Source organism: Sciurus carolinensis, chromosome 5 (genome assembly GCF_902686445.1).
Source record: "Sciurus carolinensis chromosome 5, mSciCar1.2, whole genome shotgun sequence".
In the NCBI taxonomy this organism is placed as follows: Eukaryota; Metazoa; Chordata; class Mammalia; order Rodentia; family Sciuridae; genus Sciurus; species Sciurus carolinensis.
The window spans coordinates 98,279,576-98,306,816 of record NC_062217.1 but is presented as its reverse complement, the minus strand read 5'-3'; positions in this window follow the sequence as shown (position 1 = coordinate 98,306,816).

Below are 27,241 nucleotides of genomic sequence, written 5' to 3'. Positions count from 1 at the left end.
TTCTTGTGTTTTGAACCTTTATTTTGTCAAATGCTTTCCCTGCTTCTACTGAGATAATCATGTGCGTCTTTTATTTTTTATGAGTATAGATATGGTGAATCCCATCAATGGAACCAACCATTCATCCCTGGAAAAGGAACACACTTTTTCATTATACCCTATCACTTTAATGAGTTTTTGTGTGTGATGCACCAGTATTTTATTAAGAACTTTTGCTTTTTTTATTTTATAAAATTTTATTATTGAAATGATGTGTTCATCAGGGGTATGATCTAAAGTTTTCTTTCATTGATGGGTCTTCTCCTTTTGGAATCAGGGTGATGCCAGCTTCATAAAATGAGATTGGAAGGATCCCATCCTTTTTCTTTTCCATAGAATACCTTGGAAAGGATTCCTATTACCTCTTCATTGAAGGTGTGGTTGAACTCAGCTGAGATTCCATTGGGTCCTGGACTTTTCTTGGTTGGAAGACATTTCTAGTATCTTGAACTTGATTCTTTGAACTTGATCTCTTGTAAATTTTCTGTCTTCCCTGCTCAATTTGAGTAGGAAATCTTTCTCTATAAATGTGCCAATATCGTTCTGATTTTCTTTTGATTGAATTAGAAGTTTTCCAAACAGTTTCCAGTTATTCGGGATTTTTGATCTCGTCCATGGTGACATTTCCCTTTAAGTCCCATATTGTAGACAAGGGAGTCTTTTCCCTTCTTTCCCTGTTTATGAAGGCCAAGGGTTTGTCAACTGGATTGTTATTTTTTTCAAGGAACCTAATTCTGTGTCTCAATGAAACATTTGAATCTTTTGTTTTCATTACATTGCTTTTGATTGTGACATTCATTTTATCAGGTCCTGTTATGCTTGTAGTTTTGATTTTTTTCTCCATGTTCCAGGGCCTTGATGTACAATGTTAGGTTATTTATTTGGAGACTTTTTGTTGTTTTAATGAATGAGATCAGTGGTATGACCTTTCTTCTGGAAACCACCTGCAGAGCCTATCAGTGATAAGGATATTTTGTTTTGATAAACTCTTTGGTCTCTCAATATATTTAAATTTCATCCATGATTTCCTCTGCTTTCCAGTGGTCATTCACTAGTGTACTGTTTAGGCTCAAGAGGTTAGTGTAGCTTCTACTTTTTAGTACATTGTTGAGTTCTAATCTCTTTCCATTATCATTGGACAGAAGGCACTGATATTCCTTCTGATTTTTTCATTGGTACAAAGTGTTGCCTTGTGTTCTAATATGTGGTTCAATTCAGAAAATGATCTGTGTGCTGCTGAGTTTAAATAGTATTGAATGCTTGCTCATTGCAATTATCATGTTTTTCTTCATCCTAGAATATCCGTGGAGGAAAAGGAGAAGGTTATGAAAATTTCTTTGAATCCTGGAGCAATGGTAATGTGTTTAAAGATGGTCCCTCCCTGTGCTGTTTATTGATTCTAAATTACAAAGTGTTTCATGTGTATTTTACTTGGTTTTATTATTATACAAGGAAGATATTACCCCTGGAAGCAAGGGGAAAATCGAGCCTTGCATGACATGGATAATTCTGACAGTGAAGTGGAACCTGTGTTCTCCAGCCTGCATGTTAGATGCCTTAGGGTAAAATGTTTGCCTGAAATGACTCCATTGTCCCAGACTGAAAATATAAGGTGTCTTCTAATACTTTTCCCCACCCCCTTTTTGATACCTCACCTCCCATAGTTCTTTAATGATGACAATGATCCTAGAAAAAAACACAAGGCCCCTACTAGTTCACAATAGCAAATAAATATATCCCCAAGGGAGATGTATGTGGAGGACTGAGATGCAGAGGATTGGGTAGGAGTAAACTGTTGATTTTTACAGGGTAGTGGATGCATATTGATGCCGTCATGTTTGAATGTTATTTACAAGATTTCAGACCCTGGTTCCCACCATCCCTTTCCCTTCAATCTCAGCTTTATCTTCTCTGCTGGTCTTACTTCAACTCCTTTATTTATTAAGTTTTAATAGGTGCTTCATAGATGTGCATAAAGGTTCAATATGATATTCTCATACTTGACAATTAGATTTGTCAGATTCATTCCACATTCTCTCCCTTTCCCCATTTGTCTTCCATCCCCATCAAAATGTACTCTTAATGTTCCATTTAACTCTATGATAGCCTTTCCCCAGCTGACATTGCATACTTTTGCTTGCTTTAATTTCATCCTGGGAGAGTAAGTTTTTCAAAACTGATTTTCTCATGTGCCATTTTTCACTTAGCACAATATCCTATTTTACCATCTATGTTTGAAATGGCATAAGGTCTTTAATACACACGAATACATCTTCATGTATATATAGTGCATTTTTTACCCTTTCAATATGTCTTGGCTACTGTGGGTTTTGCTGGTGAAGGTATTTATTACTTGTATCCCTATTGGTTTGCTCATTTTACAAGTTTTGGACATATGCCCAGAAGTGGATTAGCTGGAACATATGGTTGTTCCTTTCGAGTTATTTGAAAATTGTCCATATTGCTTTTCAGAATGGCTGCACTATTTTGTAGTCCCACCAAAAATTTGTGAGATACATTTTTCCCCACATCCTCAGCAGCATTTACTCTGTTTGCTCTTGATGGTTTCCATTCTAACTGGAGAGGAAATCTCTGAGTATTGCATCTCTTTTGACATTAAAGCTCTGTCAGAAGAGTAGCTAGGAAAGATCTTCTCCCATTTTATAGTCTCTGTCTTCATGTTTCTATTTCCTTTGAGGTACAGAAGTGCTTTAATTGAATGTTATTCCATTTATAAATTTTTGGGGTTATTTCCTAAGCTTAGGGATCCTAAAATGTTTTGTTATATTTTTCCCCAATAGTGGATTTAGATTTCATTTTTGGCAATGAGAATGTGTATGTGTGTGTTTGTGTGTAATACACAATGTCATGAAGTTGAATAAAAGGAGCACATACTAAATTAAAAAAATATTTAAAATATTCTTGGTGTTTACAACTAAATTTGAAGTGCAAGTGCATATGCATTTGAGTTTTACAGACTCAAAACTGCCTACATGCCCGCTGATTAAATAGTACACTAAATTTATGGAACTAATTGTCACATTATGGAAGACTTACTTTTATTTTCCAATTTTTATTTCCAAATATGAACCTGAAGGTTTAAACCAACATTATTTTGCCACATCAGTGCTGTGACCATACCAATATTTTAATGTATTACAACTATTATAGTGCAATCACCTTTCTTTAAGTTTTCATTTTAAGTACTGACATGTTTTCTTCCTGATGAGAAAGAATGTCCAAGGCCTTAAATATTTCTCCTTTGTTAATTCAATTTTTTGGAAATAGTCTTAAAATTAATGTTCCAGGTTCTATTATAAAGAACTCTGGAATCCTCCTGCCTCAGCCTGGGGAATGGCTGGGATTTCAGGCATGCACACCATACGTAGCTTCTCAATCTTATTAAGGGGATAAAGATGGCAAGTGAAACTACAATATTGATAAGGAGAAAGAGAAATTATCACAAGCCTACAAGAAATTTTTAATGTTTTTAGCAATGCACTATAGTTCTACATAATATGGGGATTTTGTTTTTACATAACCATATATACATGAAATAAAATTGGCTCCATTTCAGTCCCCAGTACTTTCTCTTTCTTCCCCTTCTCTCTTGCCTTTTCCCATTCCTCTATTCTAATCATCTTCTATTTATTTATAGTTATTTGAAATTATTGCTTTTGAAATATATATAAAGGTAAAATCTACTGTAGTACACTCATATATAGCATACATTGGTCAGTTACATTCCATCAGTCCCCTCTCTTCTTCAATTTCTCCTTCTGCTCCACTGATTTCCCTTCTATTTTCATGGGATCCCCCTTCCACCAACTTTAAGTTCTTTTTAATTTGTTCTAATTAATTTTACATGACAGTAGAATGCATCTATGTATTTTGATAAATCATAAATGGAGTATAATTTCTCATTTTTCTGATTCTACATGTTGTAGAATCACAATGATCACGCAGTCATATATGTACATGAGATAAATAATGCCTGTTTCACTCTACTATCCTTTCTACCCCAATACCCCTGCCTCTCTCTTTACTCCCCTCAACCTAATCTAAAGTAACTCTATTCTCCTCTAGTGCTTGTTATGAATTAGCCTCAGCATATCAGAGAAATCATTTGGCATTTAGGTTTTTTTGGGAATTGGCTTATTTTGCTTAGCATGATATTCTCCAACTACATCCATTTACCAACAAATGCCATAATTTCATTTCTTTATGACTGAATAATATTCCACTGTGTATATATACAACAATTTCTTTCTCCGTTCATCTGTTGAAAGATGCTGATGTTAGTTCCATAGTTTGGCGATTGTGAGTTGAGCTGCTATAAATATTGATGTGGCTGCATCACTGTAGTATACTTATTTTAAGTCCTTTGAGCATAAACCAAGGAGTAGAATAACTGGGTCAATTGGTGGATCCATTCCAAGTTTTCGGAGGACTCTCCATACTGCTTTTCCAGACTGCACCAATTTGCAGTCCCACCAGCAATGTATGAGTATACCTTTTCCCCCACATTCTAGCACTTATTATTGCTTGTATTCTTTTTTTAATTTATTTTTATTGTAAACAATGGGATACATCTTGTTTCTGTTTGTACATGAAGTAAAGGCATATCATTTGTGTAATCATACATTTACATAGGGTAATGGTGTTTGATTCATTCTGTTGTTTTTTCCTTGCCCCCACCCCTCCCACCCCTCCCACCCCTCTTTTCCCTCTATACAGTTCCTCCTTCCTCCACTATTGCCTCCCTCCCACCCCCATTATGTGTCATTATCTGCTTATCAGTGAGATCATTCGTCCTTTGGTTTTTTGAGATTGGCTTATCTCACTTAGCATGATATTCTCCAATTTCATAAATTTTTCTGAAAATGCCATAATTTCATTCTTCTTTATGGCTGAGTAATATTCCATGGTGTATATATATATATATATATATATATATATATATATATATGGATAAAGAAACTGTGATTTATATATATATATATATATATATATATATATATAGCTGAGTAATATTCCATGATATATATATATATATATATATATCACAGTTTCTTTATCCATTCATCAATTGAAGGGCATCAAGGTTGGTTCCACAATCTGGCTATTGTGAATTGAGCATTCATGAACACTGATGTGACTGCATCACTGTAGTATGTGAATTTTAAGGCCTTTGGGTATAGGCCAAGAAGTGGGATAGCTGAGTCAAACGGTGGTTCCATTCCAAGTTTTCTAAGGAATCTGTACACTGCTTTCTAGAGTGGCTGCACTAATTTGCATCCCCACTGACCATGTATGAGTGTACCTTTTCCCCACATCCTCTCCAACACCTATTGTTGCTTGTATTCTTGATAATCACCATTCTAACTGGGGTGAGATGGAACCTTAGGGTAGTTTTGATTCACATTTCTCTCATTGCTAAAGATGTTGAACATTTTTTCATGTGTTTGTTGATCAATTGTATTTTTTGTTCTGTGTGTCTGTTCAGTTCCTTATCCCATTTATTGATTAGGTTATTTGTTTTTTGAAGTTAAGAATTTTGAGTTTTTTATATATCCTATAGAATAATGCTTTATCTGAAGTGCATGTGTTAAAGATTTTCTCCCAATCTGTAGACCCTCTCTTTACATTATTGATTTTTTTTTCAGAGAAGAAGATTTTACTTTTAGTCCATCTCATTTATTGCTTCTTGATTTAACTTGTTGTGCTTTAGTGGTCTTTCCTAGGCAAACATGGTCAAGATTTGGGCTTACTTTTTCTTCTAGTACTCACAGGGTGTCTGTTCCAGTGCCTAAGTCTTTGATCCACATTGAGCTGAGTTTCTTGTGAGGTGAGAGATAGAGGTTTAACTTCATTTTGTTACATTGTGTTTCCATTTTTTCCCAGCACCATTTGTTGAATAAGCTATCTTTTCTCCAGTGAATGTTTTTGGTACCATTGTCTAATATTAGATAACTATTTACCTAGGTTTGTCTCTGTGTCTTCTATTCTTTTTCACTGGTCTATGCATACGTTTTGGTGCCAATACCATGCTGTTTTTGTTACTATAGCTCTATAGCATAGTTTGAAGTCTGGTATTGTGATGCCTCCTGCTTTGCTTTTTTTGCTAGGGATTGCTTTGCTTATTTTTCCAGATAAAATTCATGATTGCTTTTCCTAGTTCTATGAAGAATGTCACGGGTATTTTAAATAGGAATTTGCATTAAATTTGCATAATGCTTTTGGTGATATGGCCATTTTACAAAATTAATTCTGCCCCTCCAGGAGCAGATGGGGTCTTCCATCTTCTATGGTGGTCTTTGATTTCTTTCTGTAGTGCTCTCTAGTTTTCATTGTAGAGGTCTTTTACCTCTTTTGTTAGATTGACTCCCAATCATTTTATTTGTTTTTGAGGCTACTGTGAATGGGGTAGATTTCTTAATTTCTTTTTCAGTAGATTCATCACTAATGTATAAGAATGCATTTGATTTATGGGTATTGAGTTTATATCCTGCTACTTTGCTGAATTCACTTATTGTAGAAAGTTTTAGTTGAAATTTTTGGATCTTCTAAATATGTAATCACATCATCAGCAAATAGTGATAGTTTGAGTTCTTTACCTATTTCTATGCCTATCTGTATGCCTTTAATTTCTTTCTTTTAATTGCTCCCCCCTTATTTGTTCTAGCCTCTACATATGGGAGAAACCTCAACACCTGACTTCCTGAGTCTGGCCAATTTCACTTAGCATGATATTCTCCAGATTCACCCATTTACCAACAAGTGCAATAATTTCATTCCTCATGGCTCAGTAAAAATGCACTGTGTATATATATGACATTTCCTTTATCCCCTCAGTTGTGTGCCATCATCCAAGCTGGTTCCATAACAATGTGATTACAATGTTTTTAAAGAATTAAAATAATTAACTGCATATAATATTAGATTATTAGCCACACATTTAAGAACCAAAAAGGATGAACATTTTTTAATGAAATATCATACAGGTACAAATGACTCTAAATCAAATCTGAATGGATTACTTATCATATCAGAAACAGGATTGTCTACTACCACTATAAAGAATTACATGACTAATATCTCAGTTCTAGCAAACTTAAAAGCCTATGTCATTATAGTCTAATAAGTTTTAAAGCATTCCAGACCATGGGGTATTTAATGTGGAACTCACATGAAACTGTTAATATTTCATTTTATTAATTTGGTAAAACATGAATACTAAAATCTCAAAAATGGTTGCAAAATAATTATAGGTGATTGGAGATTTTAGGGTGAAGCTGACCTTCACTAACTCAGAGACAGCTGAGGAAGTTTTTGAGTGAAAAACAAAATCAACCCAGGGTCGAGTGTTCAACCAGAGTCAATGTTGCACTGGCAGAAAGTATTTTTGAGTGACCTGAAAGAGTGTAGAGTCCAGAGACTGGGAACATATAAGGAAGTTGCCAGCCTGACCCAACAGTTGTCTATTGTGGGGTCCAACATATATCTGGACCAGCATGATTTAACAGGGCAGAAAGGATGGAGCATAGGATGATTCAGTTGGGGATACTGATGAGAGCTCACTTTGATGCTAGCATCCCATATGAACATTACTAAAATGACAGTATTGCATCAGACAAGCATGTGTGTGTACTCCAAGACTGATTCTGGATAATTCACAACCATGAAGATTGAATATGTGAAAGTTTTTGAGGTTTAGACCACACACCCTAAAAGTGAAAATATTAGCAGAGATCAACATCTCTTCAGAAACATTGTGAAGACCAAATCTCAAATACTTACCAACAGATTTGCAATGCTCAGTCAAGTCCAAACTCCAGCTACTAGAACTTCCATTTTTGAACTCTGCACCAACCCCACTATAGGAACACACCAGTTGTCAATACTTTCCCATCTATCCCATCCTAGAGTGGGACATAGGGAGCTGAGAGTTACTATCACCAGTTTTGATTCCTGGTCACAATGAGGAGGAGAAAAACAAAACTGTGGAACATGAAGACCCCCAGCCCAAGGATTACAGAGAACCCCCCCTCCAGTAAACACACAGAATGGCACCTCAGCTTTACCAATTAACTCCAATCCTTGCCTGTGGTTTTGATCACCTCAGAAGAAATGAGTCATTTTGTTTTTGCATTAAATTTTTTTCAAGTTTGCAATATTTTTCCCTTTAAAATTTTTAAAATTTTATTCTATTTAATTTATTTATTTGAATTTTTTAAAAACAATTTCCATCCTATTTGACTTTGGTGTGTATGTGTGCTCTCACTGCATGGATATGCTCAAATATAGACATATATATATTATTTAGCCTTGGCCTAACTTTGGTAGGATAAAAAATTTATATGGATTTGGTTTGTCTTGATCTTTTGCTTGTTTTTTTATACCTTCTTTTTTTTCTTGTTCTTATTCTTTCTTCACTATCCCTGTCTATCCTCTACTAATAACTGAATTTTATTCCCTCATCCTCTCTTCCTTTATTTCATTGCATTTAGTTATCTTTTACTCCTCCATTCGAATCATCATCATGCACTACTTATCTCTTGCTTTTTCCTCTGTTCACTTTTTAAATATTTCAAGCTTTCTCTTGCTTTTCAACCTTTTCTCTACACTTAAGGAATTACACAAATAGAATTGGTTCTTGTAGTTCTGACCCCATTTATGTTGCCATGATTATTAATACAGTGTACAACATAGTTGACACCTTATGATTAATGTCAGACCTAGTTCATGGTGGTTTGTTGTAGGCACTGATGTTAAATGCTGACCCCACCATTCTTCTACAGATAGTAATTAGTGTTACAGATGTCAAAGTAGACACCAGGCATTTCTTTTAAGGCATACATCAGTTGTTAACAGTATTGCTGGTCCTTCATTCCCTCTTTTTCTAAGAGGAGTTGTGAAGTAAGTGGGATAATTGAAGCTCATAGCAGAAAGATCCAGCTTATGAGAAACAACTCAGCCAAATAAGAGTGAAACTCATTCTACACATGAACTAGCCTCACTTGAGCCTCAAAAATACTTCAACATATAGAATAAGGGAAATAAAAACCTGAAACCAAAAACAATGCCACAAGTAGGAACAATTAGAGGGAATCCTCAGGTCCTCTCCTGGATATCTACTCACACAGCAAAAACAGAAGTTCTGAGGATAGAAAAAAAGGACACATATATAAATGAGTAAAATGAATCCAACAGAACTGATGTGTTTGAAAACATGAGAAAACAGGAAAACTAGTCTCCACCCACCTCCAAATTCAAAATTCCCCACCAAAGGAACCCACAGCGAAGAACACAGAAAGGCTAAAAATATGATTATTAAAATGTTCACTGAACTTGAAGAAATTATAAGAAATTAAAAAAGCAAATACAAAATGTGAAGGACTAATAAGAAATAGAGATATTGAAGAATCACTAATAATAACTCCTGGGAAAGAAAGAATGAATAAAATTTAAAATTCACTGTAAAATATCACCCAAAAATAGATCGCATATTCACAATAGTCAAGTTATGGAGTCAACCAAGGTACCCTTCCTTCATAGATGATAAAGAAAATGTAGTATATACACACAATGGAATATTACTCAGATATATAGAAAATGAAGTTATGGCATTTGCCAGCAAATGAATGGAACTGGAGAATATCATGCTAAGTGAAATAAGCTGGTCCCCCAAAACTGAAGATTGAATGTTCTCTGATATGTGGATGAAAACCCATAACAAGGGAGGATTGGGAGGGGAAGCACAGAAGCATGTTGGGTTAGACAAAGGTGATGAAGGGAAGGTAGGGGGTGGGAATAGGAAAGATAGTAGAATGAATCAAACATAACTTTCATATGCTCGTACATGAATACATGACTAGTGTAACTAAACATCATGTTCAGCCACAAGAATGGGATCAAAATGGTAATGGGTTGCACCCCTATTTATGTTTAATCTGTTAAAAGACACCTTCCTGTCATGTATACCTAAAAATAATTAAGAAAAAAATTAATTGCATACATTAGAGAACATCAAATCTCAACGAGAATTTCATATTCTGAAGACAGGGTATATGAACTTGAATACTCAATATACAATAAAGAAAAAATAAAATATCATGATCAGATTACAGAAGAACACTGGGCCAACATCAAGAGACTAAACTTGAGAGTCATTGTGATAGAAGAGAATATGGAAATACAGGTGAAAAGTATTCAGAACCTCTTAAGTGAGATAGCATAAATATTTCCCCACCTTAGAAATGAGATAGACAAATATGCATATAGGTTACATATAGGGTCTCCAATAGACAAGACCAAAAAAGTTTCTCTTCAAGACACATTTTAGTTAAAATGCAAAAAGTAGAAAATAAGGAACCAGTATTAAAAATCACAAAAGAAAAAAACATCAGGTCACATTTAGAGGCTCAATTCTGACTTCTCAACTTAGACCCCAGAATCAGGAAGAGCCTAGAAGAAGATATTCAAACCTATAAAAGATAACACTTGCCAACCAAGTTTGCTATATCCAGAAAAGATAACTTTCAGAAATGATGCAAAATAAACACTTAATGATAAGGAAAAACTGAAAGGATTCCTGACCACTAAGCCATCACTACAAAGAATACTTAAAGATATATTGCATAAGGAGAAATCCCCCCACAAAAACCCAATTCCCTAAATAGATGAAGCTCACTAGAAGAGCAACTAACTAAATGAAAATCAAAACAGATTGAAATACAGGAAACTAACCAAAATGACATAAGTAATAAGTATCTATCCAAAATCCTTCTGAACATATAGTGTTGTAACTCCCGAATTAAAAGTCACAGATCAGCAGAATAGATTTTTAAAAATTAAATTATATGCTGTTGCTAAGAGACTCATATTATAGTCAGACAATCACTGAGTAAAAGTTAAAGATTAAAAAGTATCACATGCAAAGGAAGTCTGAAAAGAAGCAGGGATAGCTATGCTTACAACTGAAAAGGCAGATTTCCAGAAAAAATTAATGAGAAAAGACAAAGCATGAGAAAAGACTATGTAAAGAAACAATCCTACAAGAAGACATAAAAACATTAAATATGAATGTCCCAAATGTCAATGAACTTAATTATATTGGAAAACAAACAAACAACAAAAAAGACAAAACAATAACAACAAAAAATAAAATCTTCACATTAAATCTCAGACACCAATATAATAATACTGGGTGACTTTAACACACCACTCTAACCAATAGACATGTCATCCAAACATAAAATTTATAAAGAGATTTCTGGTTTAAATAATTAAGTCAAATGAACCTAATAGACATCTACAGAATATTTCACTCCAAATCATCTAAATTTATTTTCTTCTTAACAGCATATAAAACCTTTTTGAAAATAGACCATATTCTAGACCACAATATCTTAGCAAATTCCAAAAATTGACACAATCCCATACATGTCATTAGTTTATGTTCTGGTTTGGATGTGAGGTATCCCACAAAAGCTCATGTGTGAGACAATGCAAGAAGATTTTGAGAAGAAATAATTGGGTTCTTAACCTAATCAGTGAATTAATCCCTGATTGGATTGACAGAGTTGTAACTGGAGTCAGGTAGGGTGTGGCTGGAGGAAGTGGTTCATTGCAGGTATGGCTATGGGGCTTATATTTGTATCTGGAATGTGGAGACCTCTCTCTCTCCTTCTGATCAGCATATGAGCTGCTTCTCTCCACCACACTCTTCCTCCATGATGTTTTGCCTTGTATGGACTGAGACCTCTCAAACTGTGAGCCCTAAATAAAACTTTCTTCCTCTACAAATGTTCTGGGTGGATCCTTTAGTCATCACAGTGAAAAAGTTGACTAAAACAGACCATAAGAGTATAAATTCAAAACCAACAGCAAGAAAAACCATAGAAATGACAAACACATGGAGATTGAACAATGCTCTTTAAAGAAAAAAAATCTGTAGTTGTAGATGGATATCATGCATTTATTGTATTTTTTAGGCAGTGCTAAGGATCAAACCCATTGCCCCACACATGCTAGGCAAGCACTCTGCCACTGAGTTACAGCCCCAGCCCCTGAACAATGTTTTTTTAAATGATGAATGAATCAAAGAAGAAATCAGGAGAGAGATAAAATATCTCTTAAAACAGAGATGTACCATATCAAAATATCTAGAACAGCATAAAGTCAGTTCTAAGAGAAAAATATATTGCATTGAGTGCCTACATTAAAACATATAGAGAAATTCCAAATGAATAAGCTTATGCTTCACCACAAGGGCTAGGAAAGGAAGAACAAAATAATTCCAAAATCAGTAGGAGACAGGAACTTATTAAGAGTAAAGCTAAAATTAATAAAATTGAGAAAAAATACACAGGATCAATGCAATGAAGAACTGGTTCATTGAAAAGATAAATAAGATTGATAATCCCTTAGCCAAACTAGTCAAAAGAAAGAGAGAGGGTTGAAAAAATAAAATTAGATATGAAAAAGGAGATGTCAATACCAACAATTCTTAAATCCAAAGGATCATTAGAAATTATTTTGAAAATTTATATCTAATGAAGTAGAAAATTTAGAAGATATTAGCAAATTTCTAGACACCTATGACCTGCCCAAATTGAATCAATAGGATGTAGAAAATCTTTGTTTATGTTTCATTTATTTATTTTTATTTGTTCTAACTGATTATACATAAAGAATGTATTTTGACATATTATACCAAAATGGGGAATAACTTCTCATTCCTCTGGCTGTGCATGGTGCTGAGTCACACCAGTAGTATTATCACACAAGTATATAGGGTAATAATATCTGCCTCCTTCTATGGTCCTTTTTGTCTCCACCACTCCACCCCTCCCCTCACTTTCTTCTGCATAATCCAGAGTTCCTTCTTTTTTCCCTCACCCCCACCACCTCACTATGGATCAGCATCCACTTATCACAGAAAACAGTCTTTGGTTTTTTGGTATTAGCTTATTTCACTTAGCATGATTTTCTCTAGTCCATCCATTTACCTTCAAATGCCATGATTTCATTCTTCTTTAAGGCTTAGTAATATTCCATTGTGTGTATTTTTTTTATCCATTCATATCTTAAAGGGCATCTAGGTTGGTTAAATAGTTTAGCTATTGTGAATTGAGTTGCTATAAACATTGATTTGGCTGTCACTGTGGCATGCTAATTTTATGTTCTTTGGTTATAAACCAAGGTGTAGTATAACTCTACAAAACACAAAGGAATGGAATACATCACAATTCACTCATGAAGTCAGGATTACTCTCATACCATCACCAAATAAGGACATAAAGATAACAATAGACCAATTTTCCCTGATTAACATCGGTGCAAAATTCTCAATAAAATATTAAACCACATTCAAAACACACTAAGGAGACAGTACACCATGATCAAGTAGGTTTTATTCCAGAGAAGTAAAGTTCATTCAACATATGCAAATTAATAAATGTAATTCACTATGTGAATAAAATTAAGGGACAAGAATCATGTGATCATCTCAATTAATGCATAAAAAGCCTTTGATAAAATATTATACCCATTCATGTTAAAAATTCTGAAGAAACTGGAAATAATATTAACTTACCTCAACATTATAAAGGAGAAATATGACAAATTCAAACCCAAGATTATACTGAAATGGAGAAAACCAATGAAAGCATTTCTTCTAAAATCAGGACAAAAGCAAGAATGTTCATTCTTACCACTGCTATTCAATAGAAATTTGAAACTCTAGTCAGAGAAATCAGACAAGGTAAGGAAATTAAAGGGATACAAATAAGAAAGGAAGAAGTCCTTTATCTCTGTTTGATGATGACATGATCCTATAACTAAAAGACTCCCCAAAAAATAAAGTACAAAAGAAGACTTCTAGAGCTCATAAATTAATTCAGCACAGTATCAGGATATAAGATCAATATTCCTAAATCAATAGCATTCCTACAATCCTACTGTGATTCTTCTGATAAAGAAATCAAGAAAACCATTCAATTTCAAAAAATCACCAAAAAAAGAGAAAAGAAAAAACTCGTATAAATTAATCTAACCAAGCATGTGAAATATTTAAAAAATGAAAATCATAGAACACTGAAGAAAGAAATTACAGAAGACCTGAGAATATGGAAATACCTCCTATCTTCTTGGAAAAGACAAATTAATATTGTCAAATTGGCCATACTACCAAAAGCAGTATACACATTCAATGAAATCCCTATTCTTCATAGAATTAGAATAAATGGTCCTTTAATTCTTTTGGAAGAATAAGAGACCCAGAATATGTAAAGCAATTTTGAGTAAGAAAGGTGATGCAGGAGGCATCACAATATCTGATCTTAAGCTGTACTACAGAGTTACAGTATCAAAAACTGCACTTTTGTTGGCATCAAAATAGAAATGAAGACCAATGGAACAGAATAGGATACACAAAGACAAATCCATACAGAGTCACTGAGACTTGACAAAGGTAAACAGTATATGTTGGAGGAACGATAGCCCTTTAAACAAACAGGACTACAAAAACTGAATATATATATGTAGAAGCATGAAACTAGATCCCTCTCTCTCCCTGCTCAGAGCACAAATGAAAGAGGATCAAACACTTAGGTAGTAGACCAGAAGTTTAACAACCACTAGAAGAAAACAGGTTCAACACTCAACATATTGGTGTAGGCATCAACTTCTTTAACAAGACCTTTAAATATCAAGAAATAAAACCACAAATCAATAAGTGGGATGCCATCAAATTAAAATCTTTTTTCTGCACAGCAAAGAAATTATTAAGAGCATAAAAAGAGATCCCAAATAATGGGAGAAAAATTTTGCCAGCTACCCCTCTGAAAGAAGATTAATATTCAGAATATACAAAGAGCGTAAAAAAATTCACACTAAAAATATTAATAGAGTGGAATAAAAGAACTAAACAGAAACTTCTTGAAAGAAGAAACACAAATAGCAACAAAATATACAAAAAAATCAAAACTACACTAAGATTTCATCTCAACATTCAGAATAGAAATCATCAATACAAATACAAATAAATGCTGACAATGTGAAGGAAAAAGTGCCCTCATAAATGGTTGGTGGGATAACAAATTAGCATAACCACTCAGGTAGTCAGTGTGGAGATTCCTCAAACAAATAGGGATGGAACCACCACATGACCCAGTTATTCCACTTTTTGATATTTATCTAAATGAACTAAACTCAGCATACCATAGCAGTATAGTCATATCAATGTTTATAACAGCATAATTCACTATAGCCAAACTGTGGAACCAGCCCAGATGCCTGTCAGTAGATGAACGGATAAAGACAATTTGGTATATGCACACAGTAGAATTTTACTCCACCATAAAGAAGGATGGGAATAAGTCATTTTACAGTATGTGGATGGAACTGAAGAATATCATGCTAAGTGAAATAAACCAGACTCAGAAAATCAAGGGTCAAGTGTTTTTTCTCATATATATAAATAAGGGTGGGAGGGGGAAATTGAATATAACAAAGATGTGGGGAAGATCAGTGGTTTAAAAGAAGGAGGTTGAGAGGGAGAGAGGAGTGAGAAGAAGGGGAGGAAATGTGGAATAAATTAAACAAAATCATGCTATGTGCACACAGAAATATACCACAGGGTATTTCACATTTATGAGTATGTAAAAAGCACCAACAAGAAATAAATAAACCAGCCCAGCTTGGCAGGCACATGCCTGTACTTCCAGTCTATCAAGAGGCTGAAACAGGAGAATTGAGACTTCAAAGTCAATCTCAGCAAACGTGAGGTACTAAAACTCAATGAGACACAAAATAGGGCTGGGGATGTGACTCAGTGGTTGAGTGCCCCTGATTTCAATCCCAGGTACCAAAAACAAACAAAGCAGCAAAAGGATGACAGAGTAGAGAAAGGGGAATAAGGAAAAGGAAGAGAGGGAAATATGGGAAACAGGAACTGAAATGGAGTAAATCAAATTCCATGCATGTATGATATTGTCAAAATCAACTGAATTACTATGTATCATCATAAGGTTCCCCACATACAACACCTTTAACCCACAAAATATGTTAATTGTTTATATTTTGAAGAAAGTTTTGATCAACAGCACTCCATTAGTAACTATGATTTTTGCAGGTTTCAAATATACACTCAGATTTTTTGACTGCGGAGGTGGTTGGCCCTCCTAACACCAACACTGCTCAAGGGTCAAATGTAAATAACAATCATGTTAAATCAAAAAGGTCTAACAACTTCAATTAAAAGGCAGTTTGTCAGTATGGATGAAATAGTCTGATTCAACTACACTTCCTAGAAGAAATATGCTTCCCACACCATATGCTTCCCATTTCCTACAAGAAATACCTTTTTAATATAGGCACAAATTGATTAAACATGTGAAAAAAGATAAACCACACTGACACTTGAGAGAAGATGGCTTAACAGGAATGGCTATTTAAAAGGCCAAATTAGATTTCATATTACAAAACACTAACAGCAATAGACATGGTCATTTCACAGTGATAAAAGATTCAATTAATGAAGAAGACACACAGTCTTGAATGTTTATGTACCCCATACATATGCAAAATTCATAAGAAAAAAACTGATAGAATTACAAACAGTAATGAGCAAATGTACAGGTATCATGTAAGAGACCCAAGCCTCTTAAGTGAGAAAAAAAATAGGCAGAAAACCAGGAAGAATACAGAAGAGCTCAACACCACCCTTCTTCTCACCAAAATAGAACACATGGTAACATCATCCAATAAATTATAATTAGAGATTGTCATAATGATTTAACCTTGCACTGTAAGTTCCCTGATTACAAAGTCATCAGATCAGAAATCAACAATATATATATATATGCACACGCACATAAATATCATTTTCTTTATCCATTCATCTGTTGAAGGGCACCTAGTTTGGTTTCATAATATCTATCCTCTAGAAAGGATTTTGCACGATTTTATAAGAGATGAAAAATAACCAAGGTGACAGATATCTGAATCATGCTTATCTTATTACACATTGTATACATAAATTGAAATGTCACAGTTTACCCCATCAATACGTCCCATTCCTATGTCATTCCTAAAAATAAAATGGCTTACAAAAGAAATTAAAATGCTATAACATAAATGGCACTATCTGTAATTGAACAAATACATAATTAGACTTCATCAAAATTTAAAACTAAAGCTCTTAAAGAGAAACTGTTAAGAGGAGAAAATATCAAGTCACAAAGTGGTGAAAAAGTCTTCCAAAATGAATAGCTGATAATGGAATGGTATCCAGAACATATAATGAATGCTCCATACTCATCAAATAATAAAATAATCTAATTTTTTTAAGTGACAAGAGTCAGTGGAATGAATCTCACAAAACTTTCCTACTTACATATTTGTTACACCACAGTCAATCTCAATTGTGTACATCCACAAGACTGGAACCCTAAGTGGAATAAGTTATATTCCATGCTTATATAAATATACCAAGATGGATTCTACTGTCATATATAACTAAAAACAACAAATAAAGAGAATTGAAAGGGTAAATGATCAAAAAGTTTTCCCAATTAATAATAAGCACATGGAAACATGCTCAACATTAATTGTCATTAGTGTAATACATATAGAAACCATACTGATGTGTGCATGTGTGCACAGCAGCCCCATTAGAATGGTTATAATTATGAAAAATTGACAATACTATGTGATATTGAAAATAGAAAAGAATAGCACCTCTCATACCATGGGCATAGAAAATGGTGGAAATATTTTGGAAAACAGTTTGACAGTTCCTTAATCAGGGAATATAAAGGGGCATGAGAACTATTTTGTGAGTAATGGGCTTCTTAACTGTCTTTTGTAATTTGTTATTACAAAATGTAACTGTGACATTTCAATTCATGTATACAATGTGTAATAAGATAAGCATGACACACAGCCAACAAAAGTAGTTGGGGTGCCACGTAACAGTAGAATGTATTTTGGGAAATTATATAACATAGAGTCTAACTTATTCTATTTAGGTTCCTATTCTTGTGGTTGTACATGATGCAGTTACCCTGGTCCTGTATTTAAATACAAGGCATGGAGAGTTATATCTAATTCATTCTACTGTCCTTCCTGTTCCCTTCCCCAATTCCTTCCCTTCTTTCCCCTTCTTCTAACTTGATGGATTTCTGTTCCTTCTCTCCCCACCCTCCCTTTCTTTGAATTAGCATCCACATACCAGAGAGAACTTTTAACCTTTGGTATTTAGGGATTGGCTTATTTCACTTAGCATGGTATTCTCCAGTTCTATCCATTTACTGGAAAATGCCAAAGTTTCATTCATTTTTATGGCTGAGTAATATTCCATTGTGTATATCTACCACATTTTCTTTATCCATTAATCCATTGAAGGACACCCAGGTTGTTTCCATAGCTTGTCTATTGTGAGTTGACTTGTTATAAAGATTGATATGACTGTGCCACTGTAGTAGGTTGATTTTAACTCCTTTGTGTATATACCAAGGTGTGGGATAACTGGGACAAATAGTGGCTCCATTCTAAGTTTTATGAGGGATCTCCATACTGATTTCCAGAGTACTTGAACCAATTTGCAGCCCACCAGTAATGTATGAGTGTACCCTTTCCCCCACATCCTCACTAACATTTATTTTGCTGATATTTTTTATTGTTTACATTCTAACTGGAATGAGATAGCAACTCAGTGTCAACATCTTGATTATGGTATTTAAACATATTTAATACATATGTCAAAACTTGCCAAATCACACACATTATATATGTGCACTTCATCGTATTTCAATAATACCTGCCTGATAAAAGATTTTGAAAACAAAAAGTTGTACTGCAAGGTCAAACATCTAAGACACTGGTTGGGACACAGAAAGGCAGGATAAAACTAGAGGATTGAAATCTTTAACCTTACAACAAAGATAAGTGAGAACTAGGTTTCAAGGAAAGGGTTAACATGATCAGATCTGAATTGTAAAATATGTATAATTATGATAGCAGTTTTTTGAAAGGTTTCAGGAGGTCAAACAGCAGGAAAAACAGGTCTAAAGTTACTGCAAATTTCAGATAGAGACAATAGTAACCTGAGCTGATAATGATCAAGGCACAGGAGAGAAACACAGCCAACAAAAGTAGTTGGGGTGCCAGTCACAGAGAAAAGTGCAGTGGGAATTATCATAGCTCTTAACATAGCTTTCTGTCTATTTTAATGTAAAGCATATTTCTGACAGAAACAGATATAACACATCACTGCTCCACAGTGCAGTGTCCAGCAATGTGTGCATCTATTACTATGATATACATAAAAGGCCTAATTTTTATGCAAAGGACCTACCTTTACATGATGTTTTGTGTTGTTCAATCAACAACAAAATTTTCTTGTAATTAGGGTAAGGCAACTCAATATCCTTTGAGGCTGTTTCAGATGATTGGCTTAAATTATCAAGGTCTTCCATGGTACTGGATTGGTTTTGATCTATAAAAAAATAATATAATTTCCAAGGATGATATAGAAAATTACTTAGAGGTAAATGAGAACACCAATACAACATATCAAAGTCTCTGGGATACTATGAAGGCAGCTCTAAGAGGAAAGTTCATCACATTGAGCTCATACATTAAAAGAATAAAATATCAAAATAAAAGATTTCACCTCAAAGTACTAGTAAAAGAAGAACAAATCAACACTAAAAGCAACAGAAAATAGGAAATAATGAGAATCAGTGCTGAAATAAATAAAACTGAAAGAAAAGAAACAATTGAAAAGTTTGACAAAACAAAAAGTTGGTTCTTCGAAAAAATTTTTAAAAAATTGATAAATCCTTAGCCACACTAACAAAGAGAGAGAAAAATCAATTTATTAAAATTCATGATGAATGAGTGTACCTTTCTCCCACATCCTCGCCAAAACCTGTTGTTGCTTGTATTCTTGATAATCGCCATTCTAATTGGGGTGAGATGGAATCTTAGGGTGGTTTTGATTTGCATTTCTCTTATTTCTAGAGATGTTGAACATTTTTCCATATGTTTGTTGATTGCTTGTAGATCTTCTTCTGTGAAGTGTGTATTCATTTCCTTAGCCCATTTGTAGATTGGATTATTTGCATTCTTGGTGTAGAGTTTTTTGAGTTCTTTATAGATTCTGGAGATTAGTGCTCTATCTGAAGTATGATTGGCAAAGATTTCCTTCCACTCTAGTAGGCTCTTTCTTCGCATTGCTGATAGTTTCCTTTGCTGAGAGAAAGCTTTTTAGTTTGAATCTATCCCAGTTATTAATTCTTGCTTTTATTTCTTGTGCTATGGGAGTCCTGTTGAGGAAGTCTGGTCCTAAGCCAATATGTTGAAACTCTGGACCTACTTTTTCTTCTATAAGATGCAAGGTCTCTGGTCTGATTTCGAGATCCTTAATCCATTTTGAGTTTATTTTTGTGCATGGTGAGAGATATGGGTTTAGTTTCATTCTGTTGCATATGGATTTCCAATTCTCCCAGCACCATTTCTTGAAAAGGCTATCTTTTCTCCATTGCATATTTTTGGCCCCTTTGTCTAGTATGAGAAAATTGTATTTATTTGGGTTTGTGTCCGTGTCCTCTATTCTGTACCATTGATCCACCTTTCTATTTTGGTACCAATACCATTGCTGGTGGGGCTGCAAATTAGTGCAGCCACTCTGGAAAGCAGTGTGGAGATTCCTTAGAAAACTTGGAATGGAACCACCATTTGACCCAGCTATCCCACTCCTTGGCCTATACCCAAAGTACTTAAAATCAGCATATTACAGAGATACAGCCACATCAATGTTCATAGCTGCTCAGTTCACCATAGCAAGATTGTGGAACCAACCTAGATGTCCTTCAATTGATGAATGGATAAAGAAACCTTGGTATATATATACAATGGAATATTACTCAGCCATAAAGAATGATAAAATTATGGCATTTGCAGGCAAATGGATGAAACTGGAGAATATCATGCTAAGTGAGTTAAGCCAATCTCAAAAAACCAAAGGACAAATGATATCGCTAATAAGTGGATGATGACACATAATGGGGGGTGAGAGGGTTTAGTGTTAGGGTTAGAGTTAGGGTTAGGGAGAGGGGGGAAAGAATGGAGGAAGGAAGGACTGTATAGAGGGAAAAGAGGGGTGGGAGGGGATGGGGGGAAGGGAAAAAAGAATGAATCAAATAACATTACCCTATGTAAATTTATGATTACACAAATGGTATGCCTTTACACCATGTACAAACAGAGAAACAACATGTATCCCATTTGTTTACAATACAAAAAAAAGTAATATCAAGAAATAAAACAAAAAGAAATTCATGATGAAAAAAGAAATATCATAAGATGCTATTGAAATACAAAAGATAAATTAGAAATTATCCTGAAAACACATACTCCAATAAAATAGAAAAATTCAAAGACATTGATAAATTTCTAGAGAAATGATCCACACAAACTGAATCAGGAGCACATACACAATTTAAACAGATAAAGTTTGAGCAGTGAAATAGAAGATGCCTTCAAAAGCCTACCAACCAAGTAAAGCCTAGGACCAGACAGATTCTCAGCTGAGTACTACAAGACCTTCAAAGAAAAATTTACACCCAAATTCCTCAAATTATTCCATGAAATAGAAAGGATGGAAACTTTCCAAACTCATTCTGGGACTAATATCACCCTGATACCAAAACCAGACAAAGACACATCAAGGAAAAGAAAGTTCAGACCAGTATCTCTGATGAACATATACACAGAAATTCTCAGTAAAATTCTGACTAATAGTATACAAAAACATATTAAAAAGATAGTGCACCATGATGATGTGGGGTTCATCCCCAGGATGCAAAGGTTGGTTCAACATATGGAAATCAATAAATGCAATACATCATGTCAACTGACTTAAAGACAAGAATCATAAAATCATTTCAATAGATGCAGAAAAAGCATTTGATAAAAAATAGCACCCTCCATGTTCAAAGCACTAGAAAAACTAGGGATAGTGGGAACATACCTCATCATTGTAAAAAACTATCTATGCTAATCCCATGGCCAACATCATTGTAAATGGAGAAAAATGGAAAGATTTCCCTCTAAAAACTGGAACAAGACAGGGATGCCCTCTTTCACCTCTTCTATTCAGTACCATCCTTGAAAGTCTAGCTAAAGCAATTCAACAGATGAAAGAAATTAAAGGGATATGAATAAGAAGAGAAGAGCTCAAACTTTGCCTACTTGCTAATGACATGATTTGATATTTAGAAGATCCAAAACATTCCACCAGAAAACTTTTAGAACTCATAAATGAATACAGCAAAGTAGCAGGATATAAAATCAATACCCATTGATTAAATACATTTCTATTCATAAGTGACAAATCTACTGCAAGAGAAATTAGGAAAACTATCCCATTCATGATAGCATTAAAAAATACTGGGAATCAATCTAACAGAAGAGGTTAAAGATTTCTACAATGAAAACTAAAGAACACTACAGAAAGAAATTGAAGAAGACCTTAGAAGATGGAAAGACCTCCCACTTTCTTGGATAGTCAAAATTAATACTGTCAAGATGGCCATACTACCAAATTTATACAGATTTAATGCAATTCCTATGAAAATCCCAAAGACATTCTTCATAGAAATAGAAAAGGTAATCATGAAATTCATTTGGAAAATTAAGAGACCCAGAATAACCCAGACAATCCTTAGTAAGAAGAGTGAAGCAGGAGGCATCATACTACTAGACCTTAAACTATACCACACAGCAATAGTAAAAACTGCATGGTATTAGCATCAAAAAAGACATGTAGACCAATGGTACAAAGTAGAAGACACAGAGACAAACCCACATAAATACAGTTATCTCATACTAAACAAAGGTACCAAAGATACACATTCAAGAAAAGATAGCCCATTCAATAAATGGTGCTGGGAAAACTGGAAATCCATATGGAACAAAATGAAATTAATCTTTTATCTCTCACCCTGCCCAAAAATCAGTTCAAAGTGGATCAAAGGCTTAAGCACTAGGACAGAGAGACACCCTGCACCTAACAGAAGAAAAAGTAGGATCAAATATCCATCATGTCAACTTAGGGCCCAACTTCCTTAACAAGACTCCTAAAGAACAAGAAGTAAAATTAAGAATCAATAAATGGGATGGATTTAAACTAAAAAGCCTCTTTTCAGCAAAGTAAACAATCAATAATGTAAAGAGTGAAGCTACAGAATAGGGAACAGTCTTTACCACACACACACACACACCTCAAATAGAGCACTAATCTCCAGGATATATAAAGAACTCAAAAAACTTAACATCAAAAATACAAATAACCCAATCAATAAATGGGCTAAAGAACTGAGCAGACAGTTCACAGAAGATATACAATCAATAAATAAATTTATGAAAAAATGTTCCTCATCTCTAGCAATTAGAGAAATGCAAATCGAAACTACTCTTAAGATTTCATGTTACTCAAGTCAGAATGGCAACTATCAAGAATACAAGGAATAATAAATGTTGGCAAGGATGTGGGGAAAGAGGTACACTCATACATTTATAGTGGGACTACAGATTGGCGCAAACCCTTTGGAAAGCAGTATGGAAACTTGGAATGGAACTACCATTTGACCCAGCTATCCCACTCCTCAGTTTATACCCAGAGGACTTAAAATCAGCATACTACAGTGACACAGTCACATTAATGTTTATAGCAGCTCAATTCACAATAGCTAAACTATGGAGCCAACCCAGATGCCCTTCAACAGATGAACGGATAAAGAAAATGTGGTACATATACACAATGAAACATTACTCAACCTTAAAGAATGAAATATGGCATTTGCATGTAAATGGATGGAACTGGAGAATATCAAGCTAAAGTACAATAAACCAATCCCCAAATCCAAAGGTGGAATGCTTTCTCTGATAAGTGGAAGCTGATTCATAGTGGGGGGAGGGAAGAATTAAGGAACTTTGGATTATGAAGAGGGGTGTGAGGGGATGGTTGTGGTGGTAGGGCTGTGAAGGATGGTAGAATAAGACAGACATATTACCATATGTATATATATAAATAATTTTTAAAAATTAAAAATAGAAATAAAAATTAAAAATATGATTTCACTATATCCCCCAAATATATACCATGTACTAAATTCATAGAGGGAGCAATTGTCATTTTATATGCAACATCACAGGTACTTGTTAAAAGAACTTGTTTCTGTCCTTTATCAATGGTGACTGTTTCCTAATCACTTTCTCAAAGTAGAAGTCTTTACCTAACAAAAGATTCTCTATTTTTTTCAGGTTACATTTTAAAATACACTTTTAGATTGTGTCATTTAGCCTTTCAGAGTGCATTTTTTAATAAAATACTATCTTTTATAATTTTTAACAATACCTTTCATTGCAACTATTAACTTCTGGGTTCCTTGCTTTTTTATTTTCTGTATTGTTATAAAAATTCTCCTCCTTGGTGTTAGAAATACGTTCAGTTTCTGATGTTATTTTCAGGCTCTAGTTTATTTTCAGTCAGATGCATCTCAGAAGATTATTAGTGAGAATGTTCCAGGGACTCAGAGCATGCATGACAAAGAAAGATATTTTCAACACTGGGTTCTTTTGGTTTAAGACATTTCTACATTACAGAGACAGACACCCCAGAAGCAACTTTTTCCTTACATTCACGTACATGACTTGTCAAATTAAAGAGTATTTTCTTCAAATTGGTTCTTCCTTTGGAGTTAGCATATTTTAAGAGCCAATACCAAGGCAGTGTGTGCATGTGAAGGACCTGAGGAACAAAAGCAGTTGGAATTCACTGGATGGCAGGGACATGGGCTTGGCAAGGTGATATGGGGTCTCTCTGCCAGCACAGCTGGGCAGCCCCTCCACAGTCTCGCCTCACTCACCTAGATCTGACCCTGAGTCACCCTCCTCAGGGTTCAAATACTTTCCTTGAACTCTCCTTACTTAGTCTGCTGTTCCTGAGTTATTCCTCTGACTTTATCATTACCCTTCCTCCTTCATCTAAACTTCTGGAATTTTGCCCTGGTAAGCAAAGAATTCTATGTTTTTTTTTTTTTTTTTTTTTTTTTTTTTTTGGTACTGGGGATTGAACCCAGGGCCTTGTGCTTGTCAGGCAAGCACTCTACCAACTGAGCTATATCACCAGCCCACTTTCTGTTCTTTAGAGACTGAAGATGGCAGAGCAGATCTGGACCACAAACCATGCACAGTCCAGAAAGGAAGCAGTGAGATAATAGCTGCCCAGAGAGAACAATGCTACAATTTTATACCTGGACTTCTGACATCAAAGTAGACTACAAGCCAAAATTAACCAGAAGTGGCAAACAGGGTTTTCTCATAGAGGAATCAACCAAAAGCAATACAGAATGATTATGAATATTTGTGCCCTAAACATTGGAGTACTGAAAAATATAAAACAAACTCAATATAATATAAAAAATCAAATAGATCACAATACAATGACATTGGGTGATTTCAACAAACCCCTGTCATAATTCCATAGATCATCCAAACATAAACTAAAGACTCTTAAGAACTAAAAACTAGTATTAATCAAATGAACTTAAGAGACATCTATAGAATATTTCATCTAATAACAACCAAATTCACTGTCTTCTCAGTGGCACATCGAACTTTCTCTAAAACAGATCAAAGTTTCGGGCACAAAGAAGGTCTTAGCAAACACAAAAAAGAGATAATTCCTTGTGTTCCATCAGATAAGAATTGAATGAACTTAGAAGTCAACAACCAGAGGAAAAATCAGAGACCATTTTAAAACCTTGATATGAAATAATATATTTTTGAATGGGAATGGATCAAAGAATAAACTACGGGATAAATAGAAAAATTAGAAACAAATGAGAACAGAAATACAATATATCAAAATCTCTTGGACAGTATTAAGGCACCTCTAGTGGGTAAATTTATAGAAATGTTTTTCTACATTAAAATAAAGCAAAGATACCAAATAAATGATCTAACATTATAAATAAATGCCATAAAAAAATCTAAACTAATTCCAGGATCAGTAGAAGATAGGAAATAATTAAAATCAGAGCTGAAATTAATGTGATTGAGAGTTAAAGTCAATACAAATGATAAATGCAACAGAGTTGGTTCTTTCAAAAGGTAAACGAGATTAATAAACCCTTAGCCAAACTAACCAAAAGAAAGAAAAGATTCATTTGCTTTAAAACAATGGAGAAACTAAGGATAAAAGGAACTAACCTCAACATTGTAAAGGCTATATATGAAAACCACAAGGCCAATATCATACTGAATAGAGAAAAACTGAAGGCATTTGCTCTGAAATCAGGAACAAGGCAAGGATGTCTATTCTCACCAGTACATAGTTCATAAAACTCTAGCCAGTGCTTTGGCAAGAGAAGAAAATTAAACAGATACAAATAAGAAAAGAAGAACCAATATGTTATGTTTGCTGATACAACACCATATGTAGAAGACCCAAAAACTCTATCCCAAGATTTCTAAAGCTGATCAATGAATTTAGTAAAGTAGTAAGATACAAGATTAACATACATAAATCAATTGTTTGCCTATACTGCAATAACAAATCTGCTGAGAAAGAAATCAGGGGAAAAAATCCCACTCCCGATAGCCTGAAAACATACCTAGGAGAAATTCTAACCAATGAGGTGGAAGGCCTCTACAATCAAAACTCCAGGTACTGAAGTAAGAAACCACAGAAGACATTGGAAAATGGAAAGATGTTCTTTGACAAATAAAATGACAAGTTAAAATGCCCATACTACCCAAAGCATTACACAGATTCAATGCAATTCCCATTAATATATCCATGAAGTTCTTTACAGAACTACAAGAAATAGTCCTACAATTCATTCATTCAGAAGACCCAGAATAGCCAAAGCAATCATGTGCAAGAAGAGGGATTCGGAAGGCATCGCAATACCTGATCCCAAATTATACTGCAGAACTATAGTAACACAAAGAGCATGGTATTGGCATCAAAAAAGATATGGAGATCAATGTAACAGAAGACAAAGAGATAAGTCCACATTGATACAGTCATCTGATGCTCCAAAAACATGCCAAAGCATAGGTTGGAGAAAAGATATCCTCTTTTGTATATGTGGTGCTGGGGAAACTGCATATCCATATGTAG